This window comes from Trichechus manatus, unplaced genomic scaffold (assembly GCF_000243295.1).
Source record: "Trichechus manatus latirostris isolate Lorelei unplaced genomic scaffold, TriManLat1.0 scaffold00121, whole genome shotgun sequence".
Taxonomy (NCBI): domain Eukaryota; kingdom Metazoa; phylum Chordata; class Mammalia; order Sirenia; family Trichechidae; genus Trichechus; species Trichechus manatus.
In genome coordinates, this window is record NW_004444057.1 from 3,985,961 (window position 1) to 4,011,145 (window position 25,185).

The window sequence follows — 25,185 nt, forward strand, 5'->3', positions numbered from 1 at the left end:
AGAATTCCGAGTATTAGAGATTTGAATTCCCTATCAGGTACTTCTAGTGCATTTTCTTCCACAGGAGAGTCATCTGGTGTTTTATTTTGGGCACCTACTGGAACCATCCTATCCTGTTTTTGTAAATGTTTTGATATTGTCTGCTGTCTTCGGGGCATTCAGTAGTTATTTTTCTCATTTATTCATTGTAGATTTGTTTGTTTTGTCACTTTTTTTAAAAAAAATTTGACTATGTCTGAGCAGGCGGACTGTGTGTTGTTTGTTGTTTGCTCATCTGTGCACTCAATACTTTTCACCTCCTTCTCCAACTGGCATGTTCAGTCACTCAGATATGGTACAGCAGGGCAGGTCTAGCTGAAGAGGAGTTATTGGGACGGATTGTTTGTGGCACTTACTACAGCCACCAGGGAGGGTCAGTAATCAGTGCAGGGCAAGTTCCAGTAGGCCGTGCCTGTACTGCTTGGTGGTGTGATGTCAAGCGCATGGTGCAGGTAGGCAGGATGCAGCGGGGAGATTGTTATGTGTGGAGCTAAGATGGATATGGGACAGAGGAACAGGAGCCAAAAAATATACAAACAAACAAAAAAGAATGCTAGGGGAGCTTCCTTTTGGAATGGAGAGATGAGAGACTATAATGGAGAAAAACAGAAAGGGGAAGAGGAAGAAAAGAAATGAATGAATAGATAAAAATCAGAAAAGTTAAAGAACCACAAAGTTCCCAGGGATCCCACCGATGCAGCTATGAGGTCTGGGGAAGTTGCTCTCAGGTGTCAGAGTACAGCCTGGCTAGAAGGCATAGAGGTATACAGCACCTGGTTTTCAGGGATCAGAAAGAGAAGGAAGATATAGAGAGACGGGAAACTGAGCAATGAAGAAAGACAAAAAGGGAAAAAGAGGGAAAAGAAAACAAAACAAATTAAAAAAAAAAGAAGAAGATGAAAGGCCTCCCCCCCAAAAAAAACAGAGAAAAAGAAAACCCAACGAGAAAAGAAATGCCCTCAGGGATTCCTCTGCACGTCTGTGGAAGCTGAAGGGGAGTTCCTTGCCGTGCAGCTCCGCCTGGCCAGAAAGGGCTCCCAACTCAAGAAAAGGAAAAGAAAACAAACAATTCAAAATGAACAAATAAACAAAAGCCACGGGATCCCACCAGAGCGGTAGCCCAGACCGGGAAGCAGCTCCACACTTGAATGGAGCTCCGCAGCCCCTCAGGAAGAAGCAAAGATGGTGCACGGAGCCAGGCTCTGGGGCGAAAGGAGGGGGAGGCGGCAAGAGGCAAGAAAGAAATTCAATGAAGCAGAAAAAAAAAAAAAAAAAGCAACACCAGCAGCCAACAAATGGCACTCAGAGAGCCAGCTAGTGTGGGCTGTTGTTTCTGGACAAGAGATTGTGTCCGCGGGAAGCAGAGGAGGCCAAGTGTGGGTGAAGAAGGGTAGAGAGTGGGAAAGCGTATATCACAAATTGGCGGCACTCTGGAGCCCCTCAGGAAGAAGCAAAGATGGTGCACGGAGCCAGGCACTGGAGTGAAAGGAGCGGAGGTGGCGAGAGGCAAGTGAGAAATCAAAAGAAGCAGGAAAGAAAAGCAACACTAGCAGCCAACAAATGGCACCCAGAGAGCCGCCTGCTTGGGCGTGTGGAATCCAAGCAACCGGTGCTTCCCGGTCAAGAGACCATGGCCGCGGGGAGCAGAGGAGGCCGAGCCAGGGCGAAGAGGGGTGGGGTGTGGGAAAGCGCACACCGCAAATTACCAGTTGTTTTGTCTCCCGCTGGACGCTCCGTGAGGCTGCTTTCTCGTACCCCCTGTTTGCTGGTCTCCGATAGGAGTCCAAGATGGTGGATCCGCGCTGCGTTAGCTGGTAGGGGACCTCTGCATGAATCTCTCCTCACTCTCCATTCTCTGTCAGTTTTCTCAGTCCATTTGGTGCTTGGCTGAGTTCTTTATCTCTTCATTTGATGTTTTAGGGTTTCAGGATTGTTGTATTCTCTGTTTGGCTTAGTTTTTCGGATCTTTGCTGTGGAGGGACGGCGTGGTGCTTCTGCCTAGAGCGCCATTTTGCTGGAACTCTAAATCCAATTTCTTCAAGGCTCAAGGTTAAAAACGTCATCTAAGGGCAAATGGCCTGGGTGGGTCACCCCACCTCCATGGACCTCAGAAATGTGGATTCCAGGAGAATTAAAACTGTTTCTCAGTCCACATGTTAGGTATTTATCCTTGGGTGAAGAAAGGCTCTCCTCCCCAAATCCACGTGACACACTACTTGCTGCATCAGCATGGTAGGAGGTCCAGTGGAAAACAATTCAGACACAATCTCTGACCTCATGGATCTTTTATTCTGTTTTCACTATAACAATAATGACGTTGTAACATTGACGATATTGATGATTCAGAGCTTGCCGAATATTGTCTTATTGACTAGCATATGAGGAAAATAATGCAACATGACGCATGCTGGAGTTCTTTGGCACAAGTCTCTCTTGGTCTAGCAAAGGAAGCTATGGTAACTCTGCTTCTGTTTCCTAACATCTACATATCATTATGAGTCAAGGTTTTTAAGACCTCTTGCTTTCAAAACAAAGCTGAAATCAGTGGCTCAGAAATGGTATGCACATCACCACGTCAAAGACCATTTCACATTTCAAAGTCTGATTAAAGCCAAACTACGGTAGACTTCTTATTGAAATTTACTTTTGAATAAAATTAAAATTGACATTATTTTGCACATTTTGGATTGATTTAAGTTAAATTTAAGAAGTGGCCATAAATGTTTGCATGAAAAATGAAAGTGAACAAGACACAAAGTTTTATAAAGATTGTTTTTCTACTTGGTGGAAGAAAGTCAGTACTAATATATAATTTGGTAATTAGACATGAGCATTTATCTCGGAAGATGATCCACATTTTTGAAAATCGGAGTCTATAAGGGGCCCATGTCCTGAGGGAAGGTTAAGCACCTATGCATTAAATTGTGGATATTAAATTGAGGAGTTTTTGTTTAAAGAAACATGAGGTCTTAAAGACAGTTTTCTATGAGTGGTGGTTGTTCCACAAACGCTGACTGACCTAATGAAACCATTGCCTATAAGTAATTACTTAATGCTTTGTACTTAGAGAATACATTTCCTCTCATGAGTCCAAAGCATCCTGCAATGTGACAGGTAATTTGGCCTCCAAGCCAAGAGGCAGACCTGTACAATGGTGGAGAGAATGAGGCGAGAGGACTAACTAGTTCATTACAAAACCAGCGACTACAGCTCACTCCATCTGTGAATATTGTAGACATGTGCACCTCCCAGGATTGCAAAAACCTTGCTTTTTAATTATTTATATGTTATTTTTTGTGAGTGAGACATAAAATGCAAAGACAATACTGTTGTCTGAAGTTGCTAATTGTGCAAGGATGCATGAACTACTTCTTTTTTTGGGGGGGTGGGGGCGGGCAGGGGGAGAGGATGAGGGATAAATTTTCCATCGTTGATTTAGGCCAGTCGTCCTGCTGCTCGCCTTCCTCACACTCTTGTCTTGATCTCACCCACTCTGTTTGTATGCCCTCTTTCTCTCTTTCCTGCCCCGTGTCCACGGTCTCCCCCTCCCCATTCTCCACTTCTCCCCACCTCCCTGGTTGAACGCTTTCTCTTCATTTTCATGTGTTAGCACTCAGACTCCGCCTCAGATTACAGGAAAACCCAAACTCTGTAAATGGCCTGAGGGAGGGACAGGCTCACGTTTCATAGCCTGGAAATTTAGAATTACAAATTAATCTACAGGAAACAATTGCTTGAGCAATTTAAAACTGATGTGGGCAACAGTCCACACATTCCCTCGCAGGAGAGTCAGGGCAGGAGTGAGGCAGGGGGCTGGTGTGCTGCTATTGTGCTCCTTCCTTCAGGGCCTCACAGAGAATATTCTTGTTTTAGCTTCTTAGAAATGTTAAGTGAGGTAATTGAAAATGTTTATAGCATTATGCTTCTAATATAGCTATATTCATTTTCAACTTGATGACATTATCAACTATTTAGCAGCCATTTGGGTTGTTTTGACTGCAACATTTTTATCCTTACCTCAATGCAAAAATGTCAACTATAGAATTCCTATTTGCTAGTGGTGTTGGTGGTGGGGATAGAGTAAAAAGGAGCTTAGACTGTGATTTATACAAGCATGCTCTCATACGACAGACGCTGCTTTAGACTATTCAGAATTTACTACAGCATTTAAATCTCTCTCTCTTTCCTCTCTCCCTCCCGTCTTCCTTCACTCCCTCCTTCCCTTTCTCCCTTCTTTCCTCCCTTCCCTTCTTCTTTCCAAATTTAGCATCTTCTGAAAATATTTGGTCATGCAAAAAGACTTCAAATTCATTGTGTTTTATGCCAAAAGTAAAGAGTTGTCAGTGCAGGCTAATATGCATTTTTATACACTGTTGGTTTAATCCGTTTTATTATATATGATATGTCAGCAACATTTCAAGAAGTGATATAAAGTAGTGATTTCATATAAAATAATAGTTTTCTCCATTTTGAGAATTTTTGAAACTAGGAGTCATAGTTTATCCCTCATAGTTTTCTATGGACTGCACTGGAGGATGGGGCCAGCTCTTCTTGTTGTTAGCTGCCATCAAGTTGGCCCCAATTCATGATGACCCCATATATAACTGACTGAAATGCTGCCCTGTCCTGCACCATCTCTAAATTGTACATGATTAGACTTCATTATGTAGTCTATATTTTAGATAACTTTGAGATTAATTTTTTAGTAATAGTAGTATGTTATTACAACACTTTAGTCTTGGTGATTGTCTCAGGCTGGGTTCTCTAGAGAAGTAAAACCAGTAAAGCTTATAAATATGTATAGAGAGATTTATATTAAGGAAACAGCTCACATGATTATAGAGGCTGGAACTCTCCAAGTCTGTGGGTCACAATAGAGGCGTCTCTTGATTCACATAGCTGCAAGGGCTAACGAACCCAAGATCAACAGGTCAAAGAGCAGGGCTCTTGCTTACAGGCTGCAAAGATTGAGGAATCCTAAGATCTGGCGGGCAAGCTTGCAGGTAAACTGCTAGCTCAAGTTCCAAGAAGCAGAGGTCAGATAAACGAGACAGCTGCAGGATCCAGAGCGAGCAAAGCCCATGAGCCCTGTCGGAATGTCCACTTATATTTGATGCAGGTCACATGCCCAAGGATACCCCCTTTCAAATAAATGGCTACTCAGAGCAGATCCCATCATGGGGGTGATCACATTATATCAAATCCCATCACGGAAGTGATCACGACATCATATAACTGCCAAACCACTGAGAGTCATGGCCCAGCCAAGATGACACACAACCTTAACCATCACAGTGATGATTCGCCTTTGTTGATATCTCTCTTATTCCTTTATAAGTCTTAATTCAATACATGGTTAAAAACCTTCTACCATTATGTGGACAGCATTGTGCTGAATATCGAAGTTGGTGGAAGAAGAAGACAGCTAATGTGTGAAATATTCAGTCATCCATTTCTTCACCTAAGATTTTTTAAGGGCCCAGATATTAACAACACTGTGATACCCACTGTAGAACACAAGTGAATTAGATACAGCTCTTACCTTTTTAAAAAGCTTGCCCTCCAGAAAGTGTAAAAAGAAACGACATCAAATGGCTAAAATCTTAAAAAGAATATAGTAAGTAGAGTCTGAGTGAAGTGGAGCATTGAAGAAGGAGTGCTAATTTGCAGCAGAAGTCCCAGGGAAGGTTTTCAGCATTGCTCCAGGGTTGAAGAAACAGGTAGGATGTCAGTGCGCAGGGGTGAAGGAAGAACATGCCAATAACAGCAAGAGCAATGTAAGGGGTGAAAACCTCATGCCTGCCCAGGATATGGTGAAGAGGTGTTGGGAGCTCTTGGGAGTCTCAAACACATGATAGATGGAGTGGTGTGCTGGAGAGAAGATTGAGAGGAAGTACTGGAAAGACAAATCGAGGCTAGATTATAGAAAGCCTGGAACAATATAATGAGAAGTTTGAAACTTTTCCCCATAAACCAAAACCAAACTCATTGTTTTCGAGTTGATTTTGACTCATGTCACTCTATAGGACAGAGTAGAACTGCCCCATAGAGTTTCCAAGGCTGCAATCTTTACAGAAGCCCCGGTGACACAGTGGTTATGTGCTCAGCTGTTAACTGAAATGTCAGTGGTTCAAACCACCAGAAAGATCAGCGGCTCAAACCCACCAGCCTCTCTGTGGGAGAAAGATGTGGCAGCCAGCTTCCGTAAAGATTAGGCCTTGGAAACCCTATGGGACAGTTCTATTCTGTCCTGCAGGGTGGCCATGAGTTGGAATACACTCAGTGGCAACAGCTTCTGGTGGTTTCAAACCACTCACCTTTCAGTTAGCAGGCAAGCACTTTAATCACTGTGCCACCAGGGTTCCTTTTCTTCCTCACAGCTAATGGAAAAACACTGAGGCATTGGAACACAGTATGTCATGGAATGTTGTGCTAACCAAGTCAAATCTCCCACCCCAGAAATGTCAAAGACGGAAGCAGAGATAGAGTTTGTCAAATGTAATTCGATTTAGCAACTATTCCTCTACTTCTTTGCCAAGACCAAAGAATACCTTTAAAAAAAACGGAAGCAGAATGTCTTATTATAATTATCATACAAGCAGTAAAACTACTTTTCAATTTCTTTTTTATGCCATAATCACATGAGTATCCTATGTCCCTTTCTCTCTCTTCTCGTTTTAGCCTTTTACTTAGCCTTATGGTGGCGTTATCATCACCGAACTGTTTGGGACTCAGTCCTAATTTCCTCAGGTCTAAAGATGCTTTTATTTGGCTGGAAGTGAGACAAAATAACTTAACCCAAGTACATCATCATCAAACAACTTATTAATTTTTTTTTCATTAACTCTGTAGCTCTGTGGTCCTAATCTTCTCCTCATCCCTGGAAATTCTGACCCCTGCTTAAGGAGCACTGATCTCAACAGATGGGCCACTGACCCTTTCAAGTAACCTATATTATCCCATGCCTCTGATATAAAATTAATAGCCTAATCTTATCTTCTAATGGAACTGGCTGCTTATGGGACTCATTAGTTAACTAGCCCTTTTCATGGCTGAAGCTTAGCAAGGAGTACAAAAATTTTAATTTTAAATTCACGGCTGTGTTTCAAAATACCAGCAAGGTGTTTGCTGAATAGGCTAGCTCAGCCTCAGTCATGGATAAATCTCTCACTCAAAAATATGCTTGCTTGTCTGGCATTGTTATTCGTCTGCTGATAAATTCCCTGCTACACACTTTCTTTTCATGGGCAGCTAACCAACACATTTAGCCTCTTCTACCTGGAAAGAACGTAAAACATAACATGACTTTTATACAGTATTTTTTATTTATAAAATTGACCCTTTGCTTGAACGGACAGTTTTCCTCTTTATATTTGATGCATACATGTGGGAACACAATCAGAAGATTCCTATTGATTGTTCTGAAGCAATTTAGTTCTGGTCATGGTTGTACTGGATTTGCAATTATACTGAGAAGAAGTATTATTGACTGGGCCTGGTAATTACCACCCTGATATCAGATTCAGCCATAGGTGAAACTAACCTACATCTCCATGCTGGTGTTCCTGTTATAAAAGATTTGCACTGATTCCTCCAAACTAGGTATGAACAACACATGACGGTATGTTTTAGTCACAGCAATTTATTTCAGTATGCAGTTCATTTACTTTTGAGGTACTGACTTAGGAATGGTACATATTGCAGAGGTTAAAATTGACCCACACCACATATATTTTTGTTTAGAAAAACAAATAGACCACTTTTTTATTGAAACAATGGATACCGGATAAGTCTTATAAATAGATTATCTTTGCATGTGTTTAATCAGATCACATGTGACCTTTTTATGGTCAATTTGTAGTCAATCTAGATTTACTATAAGTTTGAATTTCTTAGATTATATTAAATAAAGATTTATGTGTAGCCATTATCATATCAATAACAGTATGTTTATCCTTTGAGAACAGAAATGTTTTGTGCCCACTAAACTTGGATATAATAGGTAGTTTTGGGTAAGAAACTCAATTTTTGGTTCCAAGAAATTCATGGAACGTGGATGCAAATAAAGGTTATGCGGAACTAGCATTCTCTTTTGATTAATACAATGCCTGAATATACAGAAAAATGTCCTGGTATGACAACCCATTTGTCCATCTGCAGATTAACCTGGTTTAACTACAGGCTGTAAACTACGCAACATAAATTAGGAAATGATCAATATATTGCTCATACTTGGCATATGATTAACAAAATTCTACAAGTAATTTCCAAATATGCATATTATGATTTTGCATTTTATAACATACTCATTTTTTACTTTTTAATTAAAATTAATAACCAGAATAAACCACAAGAATATTTTAAAAGGGATTCTGCATGTTCAGAACCAAAGATTATTCTCTATTAACCATGGACACAACAGGCCCTCAGTTTGTATTTGTTTGGAAATGCAAGTAATTATGATTATAATTTGAAAGTGTGACAGGAAAACATCCTCAACTATTTATGCTATTAAAAGATTCACTTAATTTTCAAAATCCAGACATTTTTGTGCTGTACATTTTTGGTCACCTTATGTTTAGACCTTCTATCCTTGTATCAGACACTGGTTTATTTCACCAAAGATTCAATTTAGACTATGAAAGACTGCTGCTTTTTCATTGCCTCATGAAGTGCAATAATTCTAGGATCCATATAATACCATTAAAGGGGTTGTATTCATATCTTTCTGGGCTTAACTGTGATTATTGTAGAGTGAGTGTAGATAAAATATTTCTACAATAGGAGATCCATCCAACAACTGAGAAATTCCTGATAGAACCAGGGGTCTTGATCACATGACCTTTCCGATTTAATCTACCCAGCCATGATAGCACTGGTTTTCAAGAATAGACCTGTTATAGCTGATGTAGCATAAGTCTCTCCAATCCCTCACACTCTCAGGTGAATCAGCCTTTTGGGAAATCTGAACTTGCCACTTTTTGAGCAATACAGTACTTTAGAATGCTAGCTTTGAGGAGTTGGACCAATTAGTCAGACTTAAATCTGGTTACTATGATTTCAGTGCAGTACAATCAACAAAGGGAAGAGAATTCTCAGCTTTGTAGTCCTAGGCTACACACAAATCTCTCCACAGTCATCTTGCTGAGTGGGCCTTTGGTCTCCAGGGTACCTTACAACAGAGTACAGATGGCCCAGTACAAACCCGTCACCACCACTCAGAAATACAGTGTTAATCAGGGGAGACATCAAAAGCATCCACTTGATATCCTGGAGGAGAGGTGGCAGGAGCAGGCCATGTTGTTGCTCTGATATGCTAGGGAAGTATTTGGAAGGGAAGCAGTCTTAACTGGCATGCAGAAAGCACTGAGGCCCAAGTAACTTGGATGAGCAAAAGTTTCATATAAAGTAAAGTAAAACTTGTGAAAGCTGGAACCTGTGTAATGCAGAGAAGGAAAACTCAAATATTTTGCACTAATAGAGAGTAATAGAAAAGTGCTTAAGACTGCACCCTGTCAAAGGAGGAAAACTTTCAAGACCTGGAAAAACAAGGCAATCCCATCGAGTTCGGTGTTCACAGGTTTCACTGTATTTGGAAAATTTAAGGAAAGCAAATATTTGATTTAAATTAAGTGGATAAGATACTCAATTCCTCATTTTGCTTTTGACTAACTCCTAATGCAAGGGAACAAATAAACCCAGTTTAAGACTCTTTTTTTAAAAAAATATTTATAGATTTACTGTTTTCAAAAGGTCATGTAGGAAGATAGAATCCACAAAACATCTCATAACATGGATAAATTTGGAGGACATTATGCTGAGTGAAATAAGACAATCACAAAAGGGCAAACATTGTATGAGACCACTATTATAAATACGTAGTCAACAAAAGGTTTACACATAGAAAGAAACATTTTTTGGTGGTTACCAGGGGTGGAAGGGGGAGGGAGGGAAAATCACTAGAGAGTAGACCAATCCTTCTATTAAGGATTGGTAGTTGGAAAATATGACCTTGGTGATTGAAACGATGATGGAGATCACATGATTGAATTTTGAAAGACCAAGGACTTCTTCATTGCAAATACCTTTTTCACCAACATAAACATAAACAGCAACTATATATATGGACTTTGCCAGATGGAATACACAGGAATCAAATTGACCACATCTGTGGAAAGAGACCATGGAAAAGCTCAATACCATCAATCAGAACAAGGCCAGGGGCTGACTGCAGAATAGACCATCAATTAATTGCTCATATGCAAGTTCAAGTAGAAACTGAAGAAAATTAGAACAAGTCCATGAGAGCCCAAGTATGACCTTGAGTATATCCCACCTGAATTTAGAGACCATCTCAAGAATAGATTTGATGTGTTGAACACTAATGGCCGAAGACCAGATGAGTTGTGGAATGACATCAAGGACAACATACATGAAGAAAGCAAGAGGTCATAAAAAAGACAGGAAAGAAAGAAAAGACCAAAATGGACGTCAGAAGAGATTCTGAAACTTGCTCTTGAATGTCAAGTAGCTAAAGCAAAAGGAAAAAATGATGAAGTAAAAGAGCTGAACAGAAGATTTCGAAGGGTGGCTCGAGAAGACAAAGTAAAGTATTATGATGACATGCACAAAGACCTGGAGATAGAAAACCAAAAGGGAGGAACACACTCAGCATTTCTCAAGCTGAAAGAACTGGAGAAAAAAATCAAGCCTTGAGTTGCAATATTGAAGGATTCTATGGGGAAAATATTGAACAACATAGAAAGCATCAAAAGAAGATGGAAGGACTACACAGAGTCACTATACCAAAAAGAATTGGTCAACATTCAACCATTTCAGGAGGTAACATATGATCAGGAACCGATGGTACTGAAGGTAGAAGTCCAAGGTGCACCAAAGGCATTGGCGAAAAACAAGACTCTGGGAATTGACGGAATACCAACTGAGATGTTTCAACAAACGGATGCAGCACTGGAAATACTCACTCGTCTATGCCGAGAAATTTGGAAGACAGCTACTTGGCCAACTGACTGGAAGAGATACATATTTATGCCTACTCCCAAGAAAGGTGATCCAACCAAATGAGTAAATTATTGAACAATATCATTAATATCACACATGAGTAAAATTTTCCTGACTGTCACTCAAAAGTGGCTGCAGCTGTATATCAATAGGGAACTGCCAGAAATTCAAGCTGGATTCAGAAGAGGATGTGGAATCAGGGATATCATTGCTGATATCACATGGATCCTGGCTGAAAGCAGAGAATACCAGAAAGATGATCACCTGTATTTTATTGACTATGCAAAGGCATTTGACTCTGTGGTTCATAACAAATTATGGATAACATTGAGAAGAATGGGAATTCCAGAACACTTAATTGTGCTCATGAGGAACCTGTATGTGGATCAAGAGGCAGTTGTTCGAACAGAACAAGGGGATACTGGGTAGTTTAAAGTCAGGAGAAGTGTGTGTCAGGGTTGTATCTTTTCACCATAGTTATTCAATCTGTTTGCTGAGCAAATAATCTGAGAAGCTGGACTATATGAAGAAGAATGTGGCATCAGGATGGAGGCAGATTCATTAACAACCTGCATTACGCAGATGACACAACTTCCCTTGCCGAAAGTGAAGAGGACTTGAAGCACTTATTGATGAAGATCAAAGACCACAGCCTTCAGTATGGATTACACCTCAACATAAAGAAAACGAAAATTCTCACAACTGGACCAATAAGCAACATCATGATAAACAGAGAAAAGATTGAAGTTGTCAAGGATTTCATTTTACTTGGATTCACAATCAACACCCATGGAATTAGCAGTCAAGAAATCAAAAGATGCATTGCATTAGACAAATCTGCTGCAAAAGACTGCTTTAAAGTGTTAAAAAGCAAAGACGTCACTTTGAGGACTAAGATTCCCCTGACCCTAGCCATGGTGTTTTCAATCACCTCATATGCATGTGAAAGCCGGACAGTGAATAAGGAAGACTGAAGAAGAATTGACACCTTTGACTTGTGGTGTTGGCGAAGAATATTGCATATACCATGGACTGCCAGAAGAATGAACAAATCTGTCCTGGAAGAAGTACAACCAGAATGCTCATTAGAAGCAAGGATGGCCAGACTACCTCTCACGTACTTTGGATATGTTATCCGGAGGTATAAGTCCCTGGTGAAGGACATCATGCTTGGTAAAGTAGAGGGTCAGTGAAAAACAGAAAGACCCTCAACAAGATGGATTGACACAGGGCTGAAACAATGGGCTCAAGCATATCAACAATTGTGAGGATGGTGCAGTACCGGGCAGTGTTTTGTTCTGCTGTGCATAAAGTTGCTATGAGTCCGAACCGATTCAACGGCCCCTAACAACAACAACAGAGAGTAGACACGTGTTAACTTTGGTGAGTGGAAAGGCAGTACACAATATGGGGCAAATCAGCACAACATAACCAAGGCAAGGGAAGACACTGAGAGGTACACAAGAATAAAAGGCAACAAAGGTAAATACTATAACATACACAATCCTGCTACAACAATAATAATAAACAACAATTTATGAGGGGATACATATGTAGGTATGTATGCTGAATAGGTGTGGGAGAGAGTATGGGAGTATACCCATGTGCATATGTAGGTTTGACTGTGGATATTTCTACATAATATTTGTATGTGATGCATGTATATTGATATATATAATAGCACACATAGGGGGCACAGTCATGGAAATGGCCTAGACATAACTAAACACCTCAAGAAACAGAGTTACAGGGCTGGAAGACTGAGGACCATAGTCTTGGGGGATATCTAGTTCAATTGGCATAACATAGTTCATAAAGAAAACGTTTTACATTCTACTTCGGTGAGTACCGTCTGGGGTCTTAATAGCTTGTGAGTGGCCATCCAGATACAGCTGTTGATCTCTTTCCATCTGGAGCAAAGGAGAGTGAAGAAACCAAAGACTTAAGGAAACAATTAGTCCAGAGGACTAATGAACCACAGGAACTACAGTCTCCACTAGCCTGAAATGGTGTCTGGCTACCATTACTGACCACTCTGACCAAGATCACAGTAGAAGATCCTGGTTAGAATGAGAAAAAAAAAAAAAAAAAGTCAAACAAAATTCAAATTCATAAAAAGACCAGATCTACTGGTCAGAGAGAGAATGGAGGAACCCCTGAGACTATGGCTCTTAGATACCCTTCTAAATTGGGACTGAAGACAATCCCAGAGATCACCTTTCAACCAAATAATAGGTCTATAAATAAACAATAACACAGGTGAGGAAAGGGCTCCTTAGAACAATTATCTACATGATACCAAAAGGACAATATATACGCAAAAGCAAAGACGAGAAGGCAAGAAGGAGCAGGAAAAGCAAAGAACGGAAATGAGGATCTCAGGGTGCTAATGGGGAGAATGTTGACACATTGCAACCAATGTCATGAACAATTTGTATATAAACTATTGAATGGGAAATTCATTTCCTCTGTAAACCTTCACCTAAAGCACACACACACATACACAAAAGGTCGCTTAGGAAGAGATTGGGTATAGAATATCTTTTCTCCTTAACTGTACTCTAAATTCCTGTCATCTAGAGATTATCGTGTTTTCTTTTTTATCCATTGTACACCTAGTATATTGAACATATAGGAGCCAACCTTGGAATGTCTGTGAAATAGAATTATTGAATATTTTACTAACCTTTTCTTTTCCTGTAGAATTTTTCAATTTATCCTTGTCTGCAGATAAAATGCTGATTTTTTTCTGTTATATGGAATTACTAGCTAGAAACAAAACAAAACGTAACTTTGAATGGAGTCAAAATATCCAAGTAAAATTGAAAAAGAGACAATATTGAATCCAGAACAAAAGATGTTGAGTAATTTAAAAGTAATGTAAAGTCAAAATGAAGGAGCAAAGGAAAATGGGACAAACAAACCATTTTTTAATTCCTGAATCTAGGTGCCCTCGACATGGCCAAAAATCATCCCAACATCAGTGATATACAAAATTATCTCAGCATATTGGATTTTTTTTTTTCATTTCCACGATCTTGCAGCAAATCATACATCTTGGGACAGCTCCGACTCTGACATTTCCCTGATCATATAAAACAGTACGCTTCAAATAGGAGTCAGAGAACAAAGACAAATGCAAACGCACAGATTTAAAACCAACAGTGAAAACCATCTTCTAGGAAAAGAACAGCACTTCTTTGAGTATGGTACTGCAGCATAGAGGGTAAAACACAAGTGTCTGTCTTTGTAAATATAAAAAGATGTGTTATAAATACACACAGTTAATTGTCTGGAACTCAGTATCATCCATCTTAATCTGATTTTGCCAGAATTTTAGGGTATGATTAACTCTTACATGTCTAAAATTGAGTTAGAATGCTTAATACAATGTAACATGAGATTGAACCAGATGAGCCTTTTCTATATAAATTAGGTACCTGGAAATGCGTGAATACTTTCTTTTTGGAGAGAAACCATCTGAACATTTTCCATCCAACACATCTGGACATCCTCATTGTGTGGCGGAGTGGGCAGGTAACACTTGGACAACAGTGTGGCCGTGTTGCCTGTGGGGTTTACGCAACCTGGGGCCCAAGTAGCCACCATCGTTCTGCTGTTGCTGCTTGTCACAGTTACTGAGATCAGGAGCGGATGGGCCTGAGGAAAGCTGAACTGAACTGTTGCTCATGTCATTAAAAACTCAACTAGGCAGAAAGCTAGGAATGGAGCAGTTGACAAAGATAAAGCCGAGAGCTCTGTGGCTTACCCTTAATTAGGTGTTGGCGTTGGTTCTTGTCAAACAAGGGGAAGGAGCGTGTGCTGCAGCACAGTGACGCACACAGACAGCCCTAGTCACAGTTGGAGAGAACACAAAGTGCATTCAAGCTGGCATTGAAAGGGATTTAGATAAGTACTCGAGGTAACAAAAATCGAAAAAGGAGGATGATAGCAATGGAAGCTTTAGATGAATTGCAACTGAATGCACCTTTATTACAGCTTATCAGTCTCCAGACAGCTACAAACCAACCTTCCTAGTGCATTTCTCTTCGTGCTCTCCTGGATTAAAGGTCAAAGTAACTCAAATTTATATGTTCTGTCGCACTGTCTCTGTCTCTTCCCATTGCTCACACATCTCGGGGATTTGGGATCTCCGGCATGAAGCTGCCACTCCATGAATGAAGCAAAGGCCTTTTCTCATTGAAAAGGTTCCATTGATTTAAAATGATTATCTGGTGGGAAGAGGTTGGAAATAATACAATATTAAAAGGTCACAAAAATGTTACCGGCATAAATACACACATGGCAACACGCCAGCTCTAATCGCTCTTGTCCATATTACGGTTATATTTTTCCTCTATCTGACGTATCCAAATAGCTAATATTCTGGTTTATTAGAACTCTGTCTATATGTATTCTCAACATACACAAAAGCTGTGTGTTTTCATAATATGTATAAGCACTTCAGACGGTAAGCTGTGCACATTGCAGCTAGCAGATGGTAGCTCTTATCACAGATAAAAGCACATATATATGTTTCTGTAACTACACCCTCAGAAAGAACGGATAAGAGAAGAATCCTCTCCACATCACAGCTTACATTACCCATCCACTTAGGCAGCAAACAGCATATGTTTTACTGCTGTGGAAAGGCAGTACTTGAGAGAAAAATATGATTAAAATAAACTTAAAAATAATCTGATGGAAAAATAGAAAAGAGTGTGTTAATTGGGAGTTAGTTTCGTATATATGTGTGGGATGGGAGAGGGGGTCACCACATCCGGAAAGTGAGGCAATGAAGAGTGCATCTTTTAGGGTCGCCGGATAAAGTGCAGGATGCTCGGTTAAATTTAAATTTCAGATGAACAATGAGTAATTTTTTAGTATAAGTATGTTTCAAATATTGCACATCCCATGACCCAGGCAACATCTGGGACATACCTAAAATATTATTAGGAGTTTATCTGAAACTCAAATTTAAACGAGTATCCTGTATTTTTATTTGCCCAAATCTGGCAACCATAGTTTTCAGTTGCTGTCATTACAGTTTTTAACCAATGCTCCCAGTGTTCCAGGGGAAAGAGAAGCCATCAACAGGCATATCTATTTTGGTGTAGTATGATTCCAAGGCTTTTTATGTGCACACTAAGCTAGGGAGGATTTTAAACATTGATCTGAATGATGCAGTCAATAACAGAGCCAGTGTGGATAATTCAGGATGGAGATCCTTTTCCTCTTCCACCCAGATTTTTAAATTCTGGTTTGGAACTGTCTGGATAATTGTTTCACTTTGGCTGTATAAGCTCAACTTTTATTAATTTATTTTTTCATTTATGAATTTGGTTTATTATTTCAGACTAAGATCTATTTGCACTCATAAAAAGGAGACAGACTTTAAACAGTCCACAGGTACACATTTGTCTTCTCATGGTGAGATTGGCATTCAACTGGAAGGTTAAATGGAGTTCAGATAATTGCTTTTTTTATTCTTTGCTCTGGCTTTTGTCTCCTTTCTTTCAGTAAAAGTGAATAAAGATGTCTCCATTTTACACCAAAAGATTCAATTACTTTTCAAATGCTGGGTAAACATCTGCAGATGAACGATCTTAACAAATGTATTTTGATTCTACACAAACTTATATGGCACTTTTGTTTTCTCTCTCCAAGAGCAGAGAATAGATTGAAGCCTGCATTTTTGAGCCGGAGCCTCCACTGCCACAAGCACTGAACTTCTGGCAGGCAGCCAACCAATCTCTGTAGCCCAATGAAGCTCTGATTCCATCTGCTCCAGCAGTGCAATATATTCCACTTCAGGTCAAAAGCGGGGAGCCAGCAGTATTAACATTACACTAATCTGTAAAGACATTTTCACTGGGCTAGATAGGCTAATGTTACACAGGCTTTCAAAGCTTCAAGGGTAAGGAGCAACAGTAATTGTCAGCGGAAGATACAGTAGGCAGTGGATTCTTGCAGAGAATGTTCCAAGAGGAGGCTAGATGGATGGTTCTTAAGAATGAGGAAAGAAAGAAATATCTTTTAAAAGACAAGTCATTTGCCATCCTGTTAAGCAGGTATTTTAAACACAGCTTTGAATCATATAGTTAGTGACTATGAACTCTATCACACCTTTTTCTGTCTATTCCTGTGTGCCCAGATCCTAAAAACACACTTCTACTTACACACACACATACAACCTCAAAACCTACTAAATATTTGATGAGAACTGCTGCCTTCATTAAAAAACTAAGGTGAAAATAGATTGCAGTCAGTATACCTTGGATTATAAAAATCAACACTATCCTCAAGCTCTTAAAAGATTTTTTAAATACAAATAAGCTTGTGGCTATACAGCCCCAGCCCATCCCTTTTTGTTATTTTGATCTTTGTAGAAAACATGCTCAGTTTCTGGATGCACAGCCTTGTAATCAATTGCTTGTTAAACATAACCTACCAAGAACTTTATTATAGGTCCTCTATGGAAAATATAGGGAAGGAAAATACTCTGAAAGCAGATTAAAGTATACAACGGGAAATTCAATACCAGTAACAAAAAGGGTTGTTTTCATATCCCTAGCTCTCTGGTTGGGGGAGAAAAGGTAGTGTAAGATTCATGCCTTCAGGCACATCAGAAACCATTAAGAACTACATTTCAGGAAATTGTAATGTATAAAAATTCAGTTTAGACTTTGATTTTCTTTTAGCAGAAGAGGAAAAATATTTGGCTGGAAATGAACTATCTGAAAAATCTCTACAATTAGGAAGTATACAGTTATGTTTTGGCTATAATTAGAAGTCATGCACAGTTGATGTGAAAAATTACTTATGTGCTAGAATAATAGATTTCACTCTAGATGGAAATAGGCTGTCTCTCTAATTTAAAAAAGAAAACAACCTACACATAATTTACATCTACTTTATTTTTAAAGTAAGTGAAAAGCTAGGGTTACATATTTTTAAGTTTTTACTTATCCTACTTTTTTATTAAAAAGAACTTAAATATGAAAGCTGTTTGGAACAGAGTAAAGCCATTTGACTTTTCAGTCTCAGAAAATGATAAAGGAAATTTGGCAAGCATTTTTATTGCACCGTGTTAACACTTACTGCCTCTCTATATTCCTTGTCAGAAAAATTTCGTTATAAAAAGATCTTAACTTGCATAGAATTAAGGACCCCTTACCCGCCCCCTCGCCTTTTTATAGTTCCTGTTCTAAATGGAAAATGCACACAGGGCACAGATGAATGAATATGCATAAGTCTGTACGCATTGATATACATATGATTTCTCAGCTACAAAGAATGGTTTGGAAGACTTGTTATCTGACCAGAAAAGCCTGTAGTAAGTTGAGATAAAGGAGACTGACTCCAATCCCCTCAGCCTTTGCAATTGCTTTATATTCTAATCACCGCGCTAAACATCTGTCCCCGGCAGGCAGCTTGTTCAATCTAGCAGATAACGAATGCAGCAGGATTGTGGCTGTGCTGGCCCTTCCCCACGCACTAGGAGCTAGTGTTCCATTCCTCTGATTAAACAGGCAGCGGGAAAGCGCTCTCAGAGCCGTAATTGCCTCCGTTATGAAACATCTTCACCTGTTAGCCAAAGCTAAGTTGAATCACAGCAGAAATTATTAACAGTGGCTGTTTTCAAGCCAGCTTAATTTGAACCGATGCTGCTGTTCACTTAACACAGATGAATAGGAGTGCAGGACGAATCTAAGCGGAGATGACACCCCAATGAATATTTGCTCGCAGCCCTCCTGCGGGGAGCCGCTTGCACAACAACGGACAATTGTTCAAAAGCAAAGGGGGAAGGAGGCATTGGACAGGACCGCCTTCTCTGCTGCCACTGTCAGTGCTCATAAGAATTTCCTGACTGATGGCGGCTTTTGACGGCCAAATCTTTTTTTTTGTTTCAACTAGTTTCCACAAATGTTGGCAAACACAAATTTTTTTTTGGAGGGTGTGGACATTGGTGTGAGAAACACTACCCTGCTTCAAACATGGCCAGAAACACTCTTTTCAGAGAGCCGAACACGCATTAAAATTTAATAGTCTGCTTTCATTTTCTCTGCAGTGTGCTTCAAGATGATTATAAATTACAGCATTCTGCTTACTTATGACGGAATAAGTCATGTATCAGCATTTGATTTAGAAGCAATGTGTGCCTGACATATGCAACACATCTTGCAGATGTGATTTATCACAGAGCTCTTTTTTTGTTTCAGAGGAAAATAGCTGTACTGGAGGGTCACCATAGTGACAGCCATCTCCATACCCGGGGGTATGGCTGTGGGCCTCAGAGGGTTGAATCTGAAAAGTCTGAATGTATCTTATTTTGCACATTGAGGAATCCCTTTGTCCTCCAAAGTTTGTCACTGGTCACAAAGATCTCATCCTTTTTTAAAAAAAATTTTGCTGGGCAAAGAGAAGCAAGGCATTACTGGATACGAGAATCATTTTCCCAGGTTGGGTGGTGTCAACGGGTAAGACATCCTCCAGTAATCCCAGAGCTGTTTCAGAAACTATTGGTTTGTAGGTCTCTACTGCAATATGATTGGCTCAGGAGAGAGGCTGACAACAGATGGGGGATTTTTGTGGTTGGATAGGTGTGGGGCTGGAGGGATGGTATATGAAGGCACGGCCTGATTCTTCTGTCAGCTGAGATATTTCTTATGTCTACTGGTGAGCGGAGCTGCAGTGAAGCCAAGCCATTCATTTCAGTCTCTCTTTACCATCGTCTCTGATGTCTTCAGCCAAAACAATTGCGTGGGGACCCACACTGATCATTAAATGGTTTAAGCAAACAGTTAGCTGGACCATAGTTTATTTATCAAGTCTTGCTAATAACTACAACAAAGCTGCCGAAATCCCACATGTTATTTCAGCATCATACTTCCTGGCACAGAGTGTAACTTGGAAATACCTTGCCTTCGTTGCCTGCTAATCTATCCTTGTAAAACCAAACTTACATGTTACCTTACCTCCTCTGTGTAGTTTTATCGATGCCTCCTGTTAGTTATTCACCGACTCATCTGTTTAGACAGTTTGTTTCAGCACTTGTGACCTTGTACTCTTAACTGTGGTCTTCCCCCCTCCCCCATACTACCCTCTACTGTCTAACTCTGAATCATTTTCCTCTCCTCAGTTCCTAGTATACTGCCTGTTGCATAATAGGCCCTCAATAGACTTTTTTGAGTTGAATCAATGAACGTGTAAATGAATATTTTTAGATTAAAGAAAGAAGTGAAGGTGTATAGCTGAGCTGGTAATAGTATCCTCATATTTGTTTCTCCCTCTTATAGCTTTTTAGCTGAGCACGTGGCTTATTGGAGCAAAGATTTTATTTTTCAGCCTACTTTGTTGCTAGGTATGACCATTTTCTAGGTCTGGTCAATGTGGATAAAGGTGGGTATGGTATGGTAATTCAGTAAGGTGTGCTTAATCATGACTGGAAAGAAGTTGTAATGGCTGGAGCACTAGCAGTCGTTTTAGACTCTGGGGTGCACTTGGGATTGAAAGTCTTTATAGTACAACATCAGGATAGAAGGAATTAGGGACTCTGATACCACAAATTGCAAACCAGCCCTGGTCTGATTACTTCCAGATGTCTTGAAAATGAGAAGAAAAAAACAAACCAACAAGAACAAACAGTAATATACAATGTGTGAAATTTAAATCCTCACTATGGTTTACCAGCAGGGCCAGCTACAGAATTTGTGGGGCTCAGTTCAAAATAAAAATGAGGAGCCCCTTGTTCAAAAGTTACTAGAATTTCAAAATGGCAACAGCAGAGATTAAACCAGGTGCAGGGCCCTATTAAGGCAGGACCTTGTGTGAATGGACTGGTGGCATGCCCATGGAGTCAACCCTGATTACAATGCTGTGGTATCGTCTGACTCCTGCCAAAACTTCTCTAAACTTACTTCGCACCAATCCTCTCCTCACTTACTACACTTCAGCGGCTTTGGACTACTTTCTTTTCCCTGAACATACTAAACTCTTTCTTGCCTTAGGATACTTGGCTGTTTTAAGACAGGGGCACTCTGCCACAGATAATTACAGTACTCAGACTTCCTATGCTGGCTCTTTTTCCACCTTTAAGAAACAACAAATCAATGTTACCTCCTTTGTTGTTAGCTGCTGTTGAGTGCACTCCAACTTGTTGAGACCCCATGTAAAACAGAGTAAAATGTTGCCTGGAACATGCCGTCTTCACGATCGCTGGTGTATTGTGGCTACTGTGTATTTTGAACACCTTCCAATCTTGGAAGCCCATCTTCCAGGACTATATAGGACAATATTCTGCTGTGAACCATTGGGTTTTCCGTGGTCACTTTTTACAAGCAGATTGCCAGGACTTTCTTCCTAGTCTGGAAGCTCCACTGAAACCTGTCCACCATGGATGACCCTGCTGGTATTTGAAATACTGGTGACATAGCCTCCAGCATCATAGCAACATGCAAGCCACCAGCAAACTGACAGACGGGTAGTGGGTTTCCTTCTTAGAAAGGGCCTTTTTGGCACCTCTTCACCCTAGCATTATAGTGCTTTCTTGTTTCCCCCATAGCTCACTTATGACAATTTCTTATTATATTGTTTCCGTTTTGAAATTATTGGACCTTCCTGACTAGAACGTAAGCTTCCTGAGGCTTGGTGTTTTCTGTGTCTTATTTATGGATACATTATTCGTATAGCACAGTCCTTATTTAGAACAAAGCAAGAGCTCACTAAAAACTTGGTGTATGGTGAATAAAAAGAACTGCAAGCCTGTGGGCATTTAACCTGGTTTATTTAGGCACACGGGTAGATTCCTTGACATTTTTACAACATTTAGCCTGATTTTAACAGACTGATTTACTCTATAATTACTTCATTTTCTGTTTTTGATTATGTGGAACTGGCTATGAAAAGATAGAGCTTATTTTGTAAATATTTCCCAGACCTGTCAGATGTGTAAAAGGGATTTCCTCTCTGCTGGACATCTGTTTACATTGCAATTCACACACACACACACACACACAGACACACACACACACAGAACCAAAACTAACACCCTCCACCCCATAGCTTACTGTCTACATTAACGTACCTACACTGTGTTACTTTTTTAATTAACATAACTTTATTATTCCAGAAAAGTCTTATCCAGAAAAATAACTTGATTATTTCTTACAGGAATTTCCAGAAAGACCCATCAACCTTTCAACAGAAAGCATTAACAGATAGTTACTCCCAAAGATTCTTTCCATCCCTTGCCTCAAAAATCTTCAATGTTTCCATCACTCTTAGACTATATCATGAAATTTGCTTACTCCTAATCAAGTCCCTGCACTGAAAGATTCACCTTAAACCAAATTTTGAACTCTCAATAAATCCTGACCTTGCCTTCTCCTCTCCAAGATGCCATCAAAGCTCTGAGATGGTGTTCTCTGTTACCGTGGTTAACAACACACACAGCTTTGTCTTCTCAACAAAGTCATGTTGCTGATATTTGGGGATTCAGTGTCTGACAACCCCAATGCAGTTCCTTTTTTCCAAAAGATATGGAGTTTAGAAATCTGATTATTTGGGATGAAATGATCAGTTGCAATCTATACAGAGAGAAGAAAAACAATGCACTCTCTTTCTCAAGAGAAATGCTTTTCCTTAAAGGCATGTCAAATTCAAAAGTTTACATAAATGGTGACACATAATAATCCCCATGTAAATCAGAGAATATACAAACATTTTCTGTACCCACACTGTCTGACATGTCAGCCTCTAGACATATGTGACTATTGAGTACTTGATATGTGGCTAGTCCTATGTGCTGTAATTGTAAAATGGACACCAGATATCAAAGACTTAGTGTGCAAGAGGAATGTAAAATATCTCCTTTATAAGTTTTTATATTGATTATATGGTGAAATGTAATGTTCTGGATATGTTGTTGTTGTTGTTAGGTGTGATCGAGTCGGTTCTGACTTGTAGCTACCCTATGTACAACAGAATGAAACTCTACCTTGTCCTGCGCCATCCTTGCAATCGTTTTTTTTGAGCCCATTGTTGCAGCTACTGTGTCAATCCATCTCGTTGAGGGTCTTCCTCTTCTACACTGGCCCTCTACTTTACCAAGCGTGATGTCCTTCTCCAGGGACTGGTCTCTTCTGTAAACATGTCCAAAGTACACGAGGCGAAGTCTTACCATCCTTGCTTCAAGGAGGACTCTGGCTGTGTATCTTCCAAGACAGATTTGTTCATTCTTTTGGCAGTCCATGGTATATTCAATATTCTTTGCCAACACCGTAATTCAAAGGCATCAATTCTTCTTTTGTCTAGTATTTTGGATATATTGTATTAAAAAATAGTATATTTTTGCTGCTGTTCTTAGTTGCCCTCGAGTCGACTCCATATGCCCAGAGTAGAATTGCTACATAGGGTTTTCAGACCTATGCCCTTTTGGAAGCAAATCACCAGGACTGTTTTCTGAGTCACCTCTGAATGGGTTCAAATTGCCAACCTTCTGACTAGTAGTTGAGTGCTTACCTGTTTTCACTACCCAGAGACTCCATTATATTATTAAAATTAGTTTTGTCTATTTTTTAATTAAAAATATGAATACTAAAATATTTTAAAGTACATGTGTGTCTCACATTGTGTTTCAACTGGACAGTGTTGCTCTACACAGTTAAAAAAGACAAAAAAAAATCTTGGCAAACTGCATTGTTAAGCAAGAGGCCTTTCTCTCTTGTAATGTCTTACATCTCTAACATTAGCTATTTATTTAAAGATCCCCACTAACATAACCATAGACAATTATTTTCAACATGTAAAATATCCTTGGGAAGTGAGTTCTCTTGGTCAGCTGGAAAGCATTACGGGGGAATTACCCTTAAAAGTTGAGAAACACAATTTATTTTGCTCATGAAACAACTTTGAGGAGAAATGAAAACAATAAATTCTTCCACAGCTGGCTTTGCAAGAGAGATTTTTACAAACAGGAAGAACAAGTAGGCTCAAGTGTTAATCTGAGTTTGTGGCAAATGGCCAGATACATCTGTGACCGAAGAGTGTAATTCAATTGTGCTAAGAGGCAGATGTAATCTGTAATTTCTCTCCATAACTGGCTCTTTTGTCTACAGAAGAGATGACTAACACCAACACCGTGGACTGTAGAGAAAATATGCATATCCTTCCGTCTTAGTGCTTTCTTAGAAATAAATACGTGAAAACAGTTGTGTTAAAATATCAGGGGTGGCATACAATTGCTTCTTGAAAAACACTTTTGAAAGGATGACACTTTTGACAAGGGTAAAACAGAGACGAGACAATCAAACTCAGGACCATTTACCAAAGTTACAAACAGAAACAAGGCAGGAATTGGGAGCAAAGCTTCCTGACCCAAGGTGAAAGAAGAGAGAGGCTTGTCAGGACATGAAGTCAATAAATAAAATGTCCGAGTATCCTGTGAGCGGCGACTTTATTCTTTACCATTGAGGATAAGAAAACTTCATTGCTACTCAATCCTTGGCAACATAAAACCCAAGAGTAAGTCCATAGAGCCTCCTAGTCAGGTGACTAAGATGCTTGTTTTCTTCACAGTGTGTGAATGTGTCCACTTTAATCTTGAATTTTTTTACATGTCTGATGGTTTCTAATGCTTAAATTCTCACACATTGATAATGTATTGCTAATAAACTATAATTTCAACAATCTGTCTATCAGCTGTTTCCATCTTACAGTTTTATTTTATTTTATTTTTTGGTCTTTCGCAGAGAAATAGAAAATGTTTTGGGGCAACATGATATAGCAGCTCTGAACTTCGAATCTTTACCTCAGTTTTTTGGCACCTTAGTGACTCTTTGCTTGATGAAACCTCGTTAATACTGTTTTGCTGGCTTAAGGAATTAAGAAAAAAAAAATGCTTCAACATTTTATATTAAAAAGAAAAATCCTGATTTTTTTTTTCAAGGAAGAAGAAACATGGGGAATCATTCAGAAAATCTTGCTCTTACGAGTTCTCTAGGTGACTTAAGCATTTAGGACAGAATGCTGGGAGAAAAATAAAATACAAACAAAACCTGACATAATGATTACACAAATTTCTGGAGTTGGCCTTTGTTGTAAAAGATGAATAGCTTTACTTCC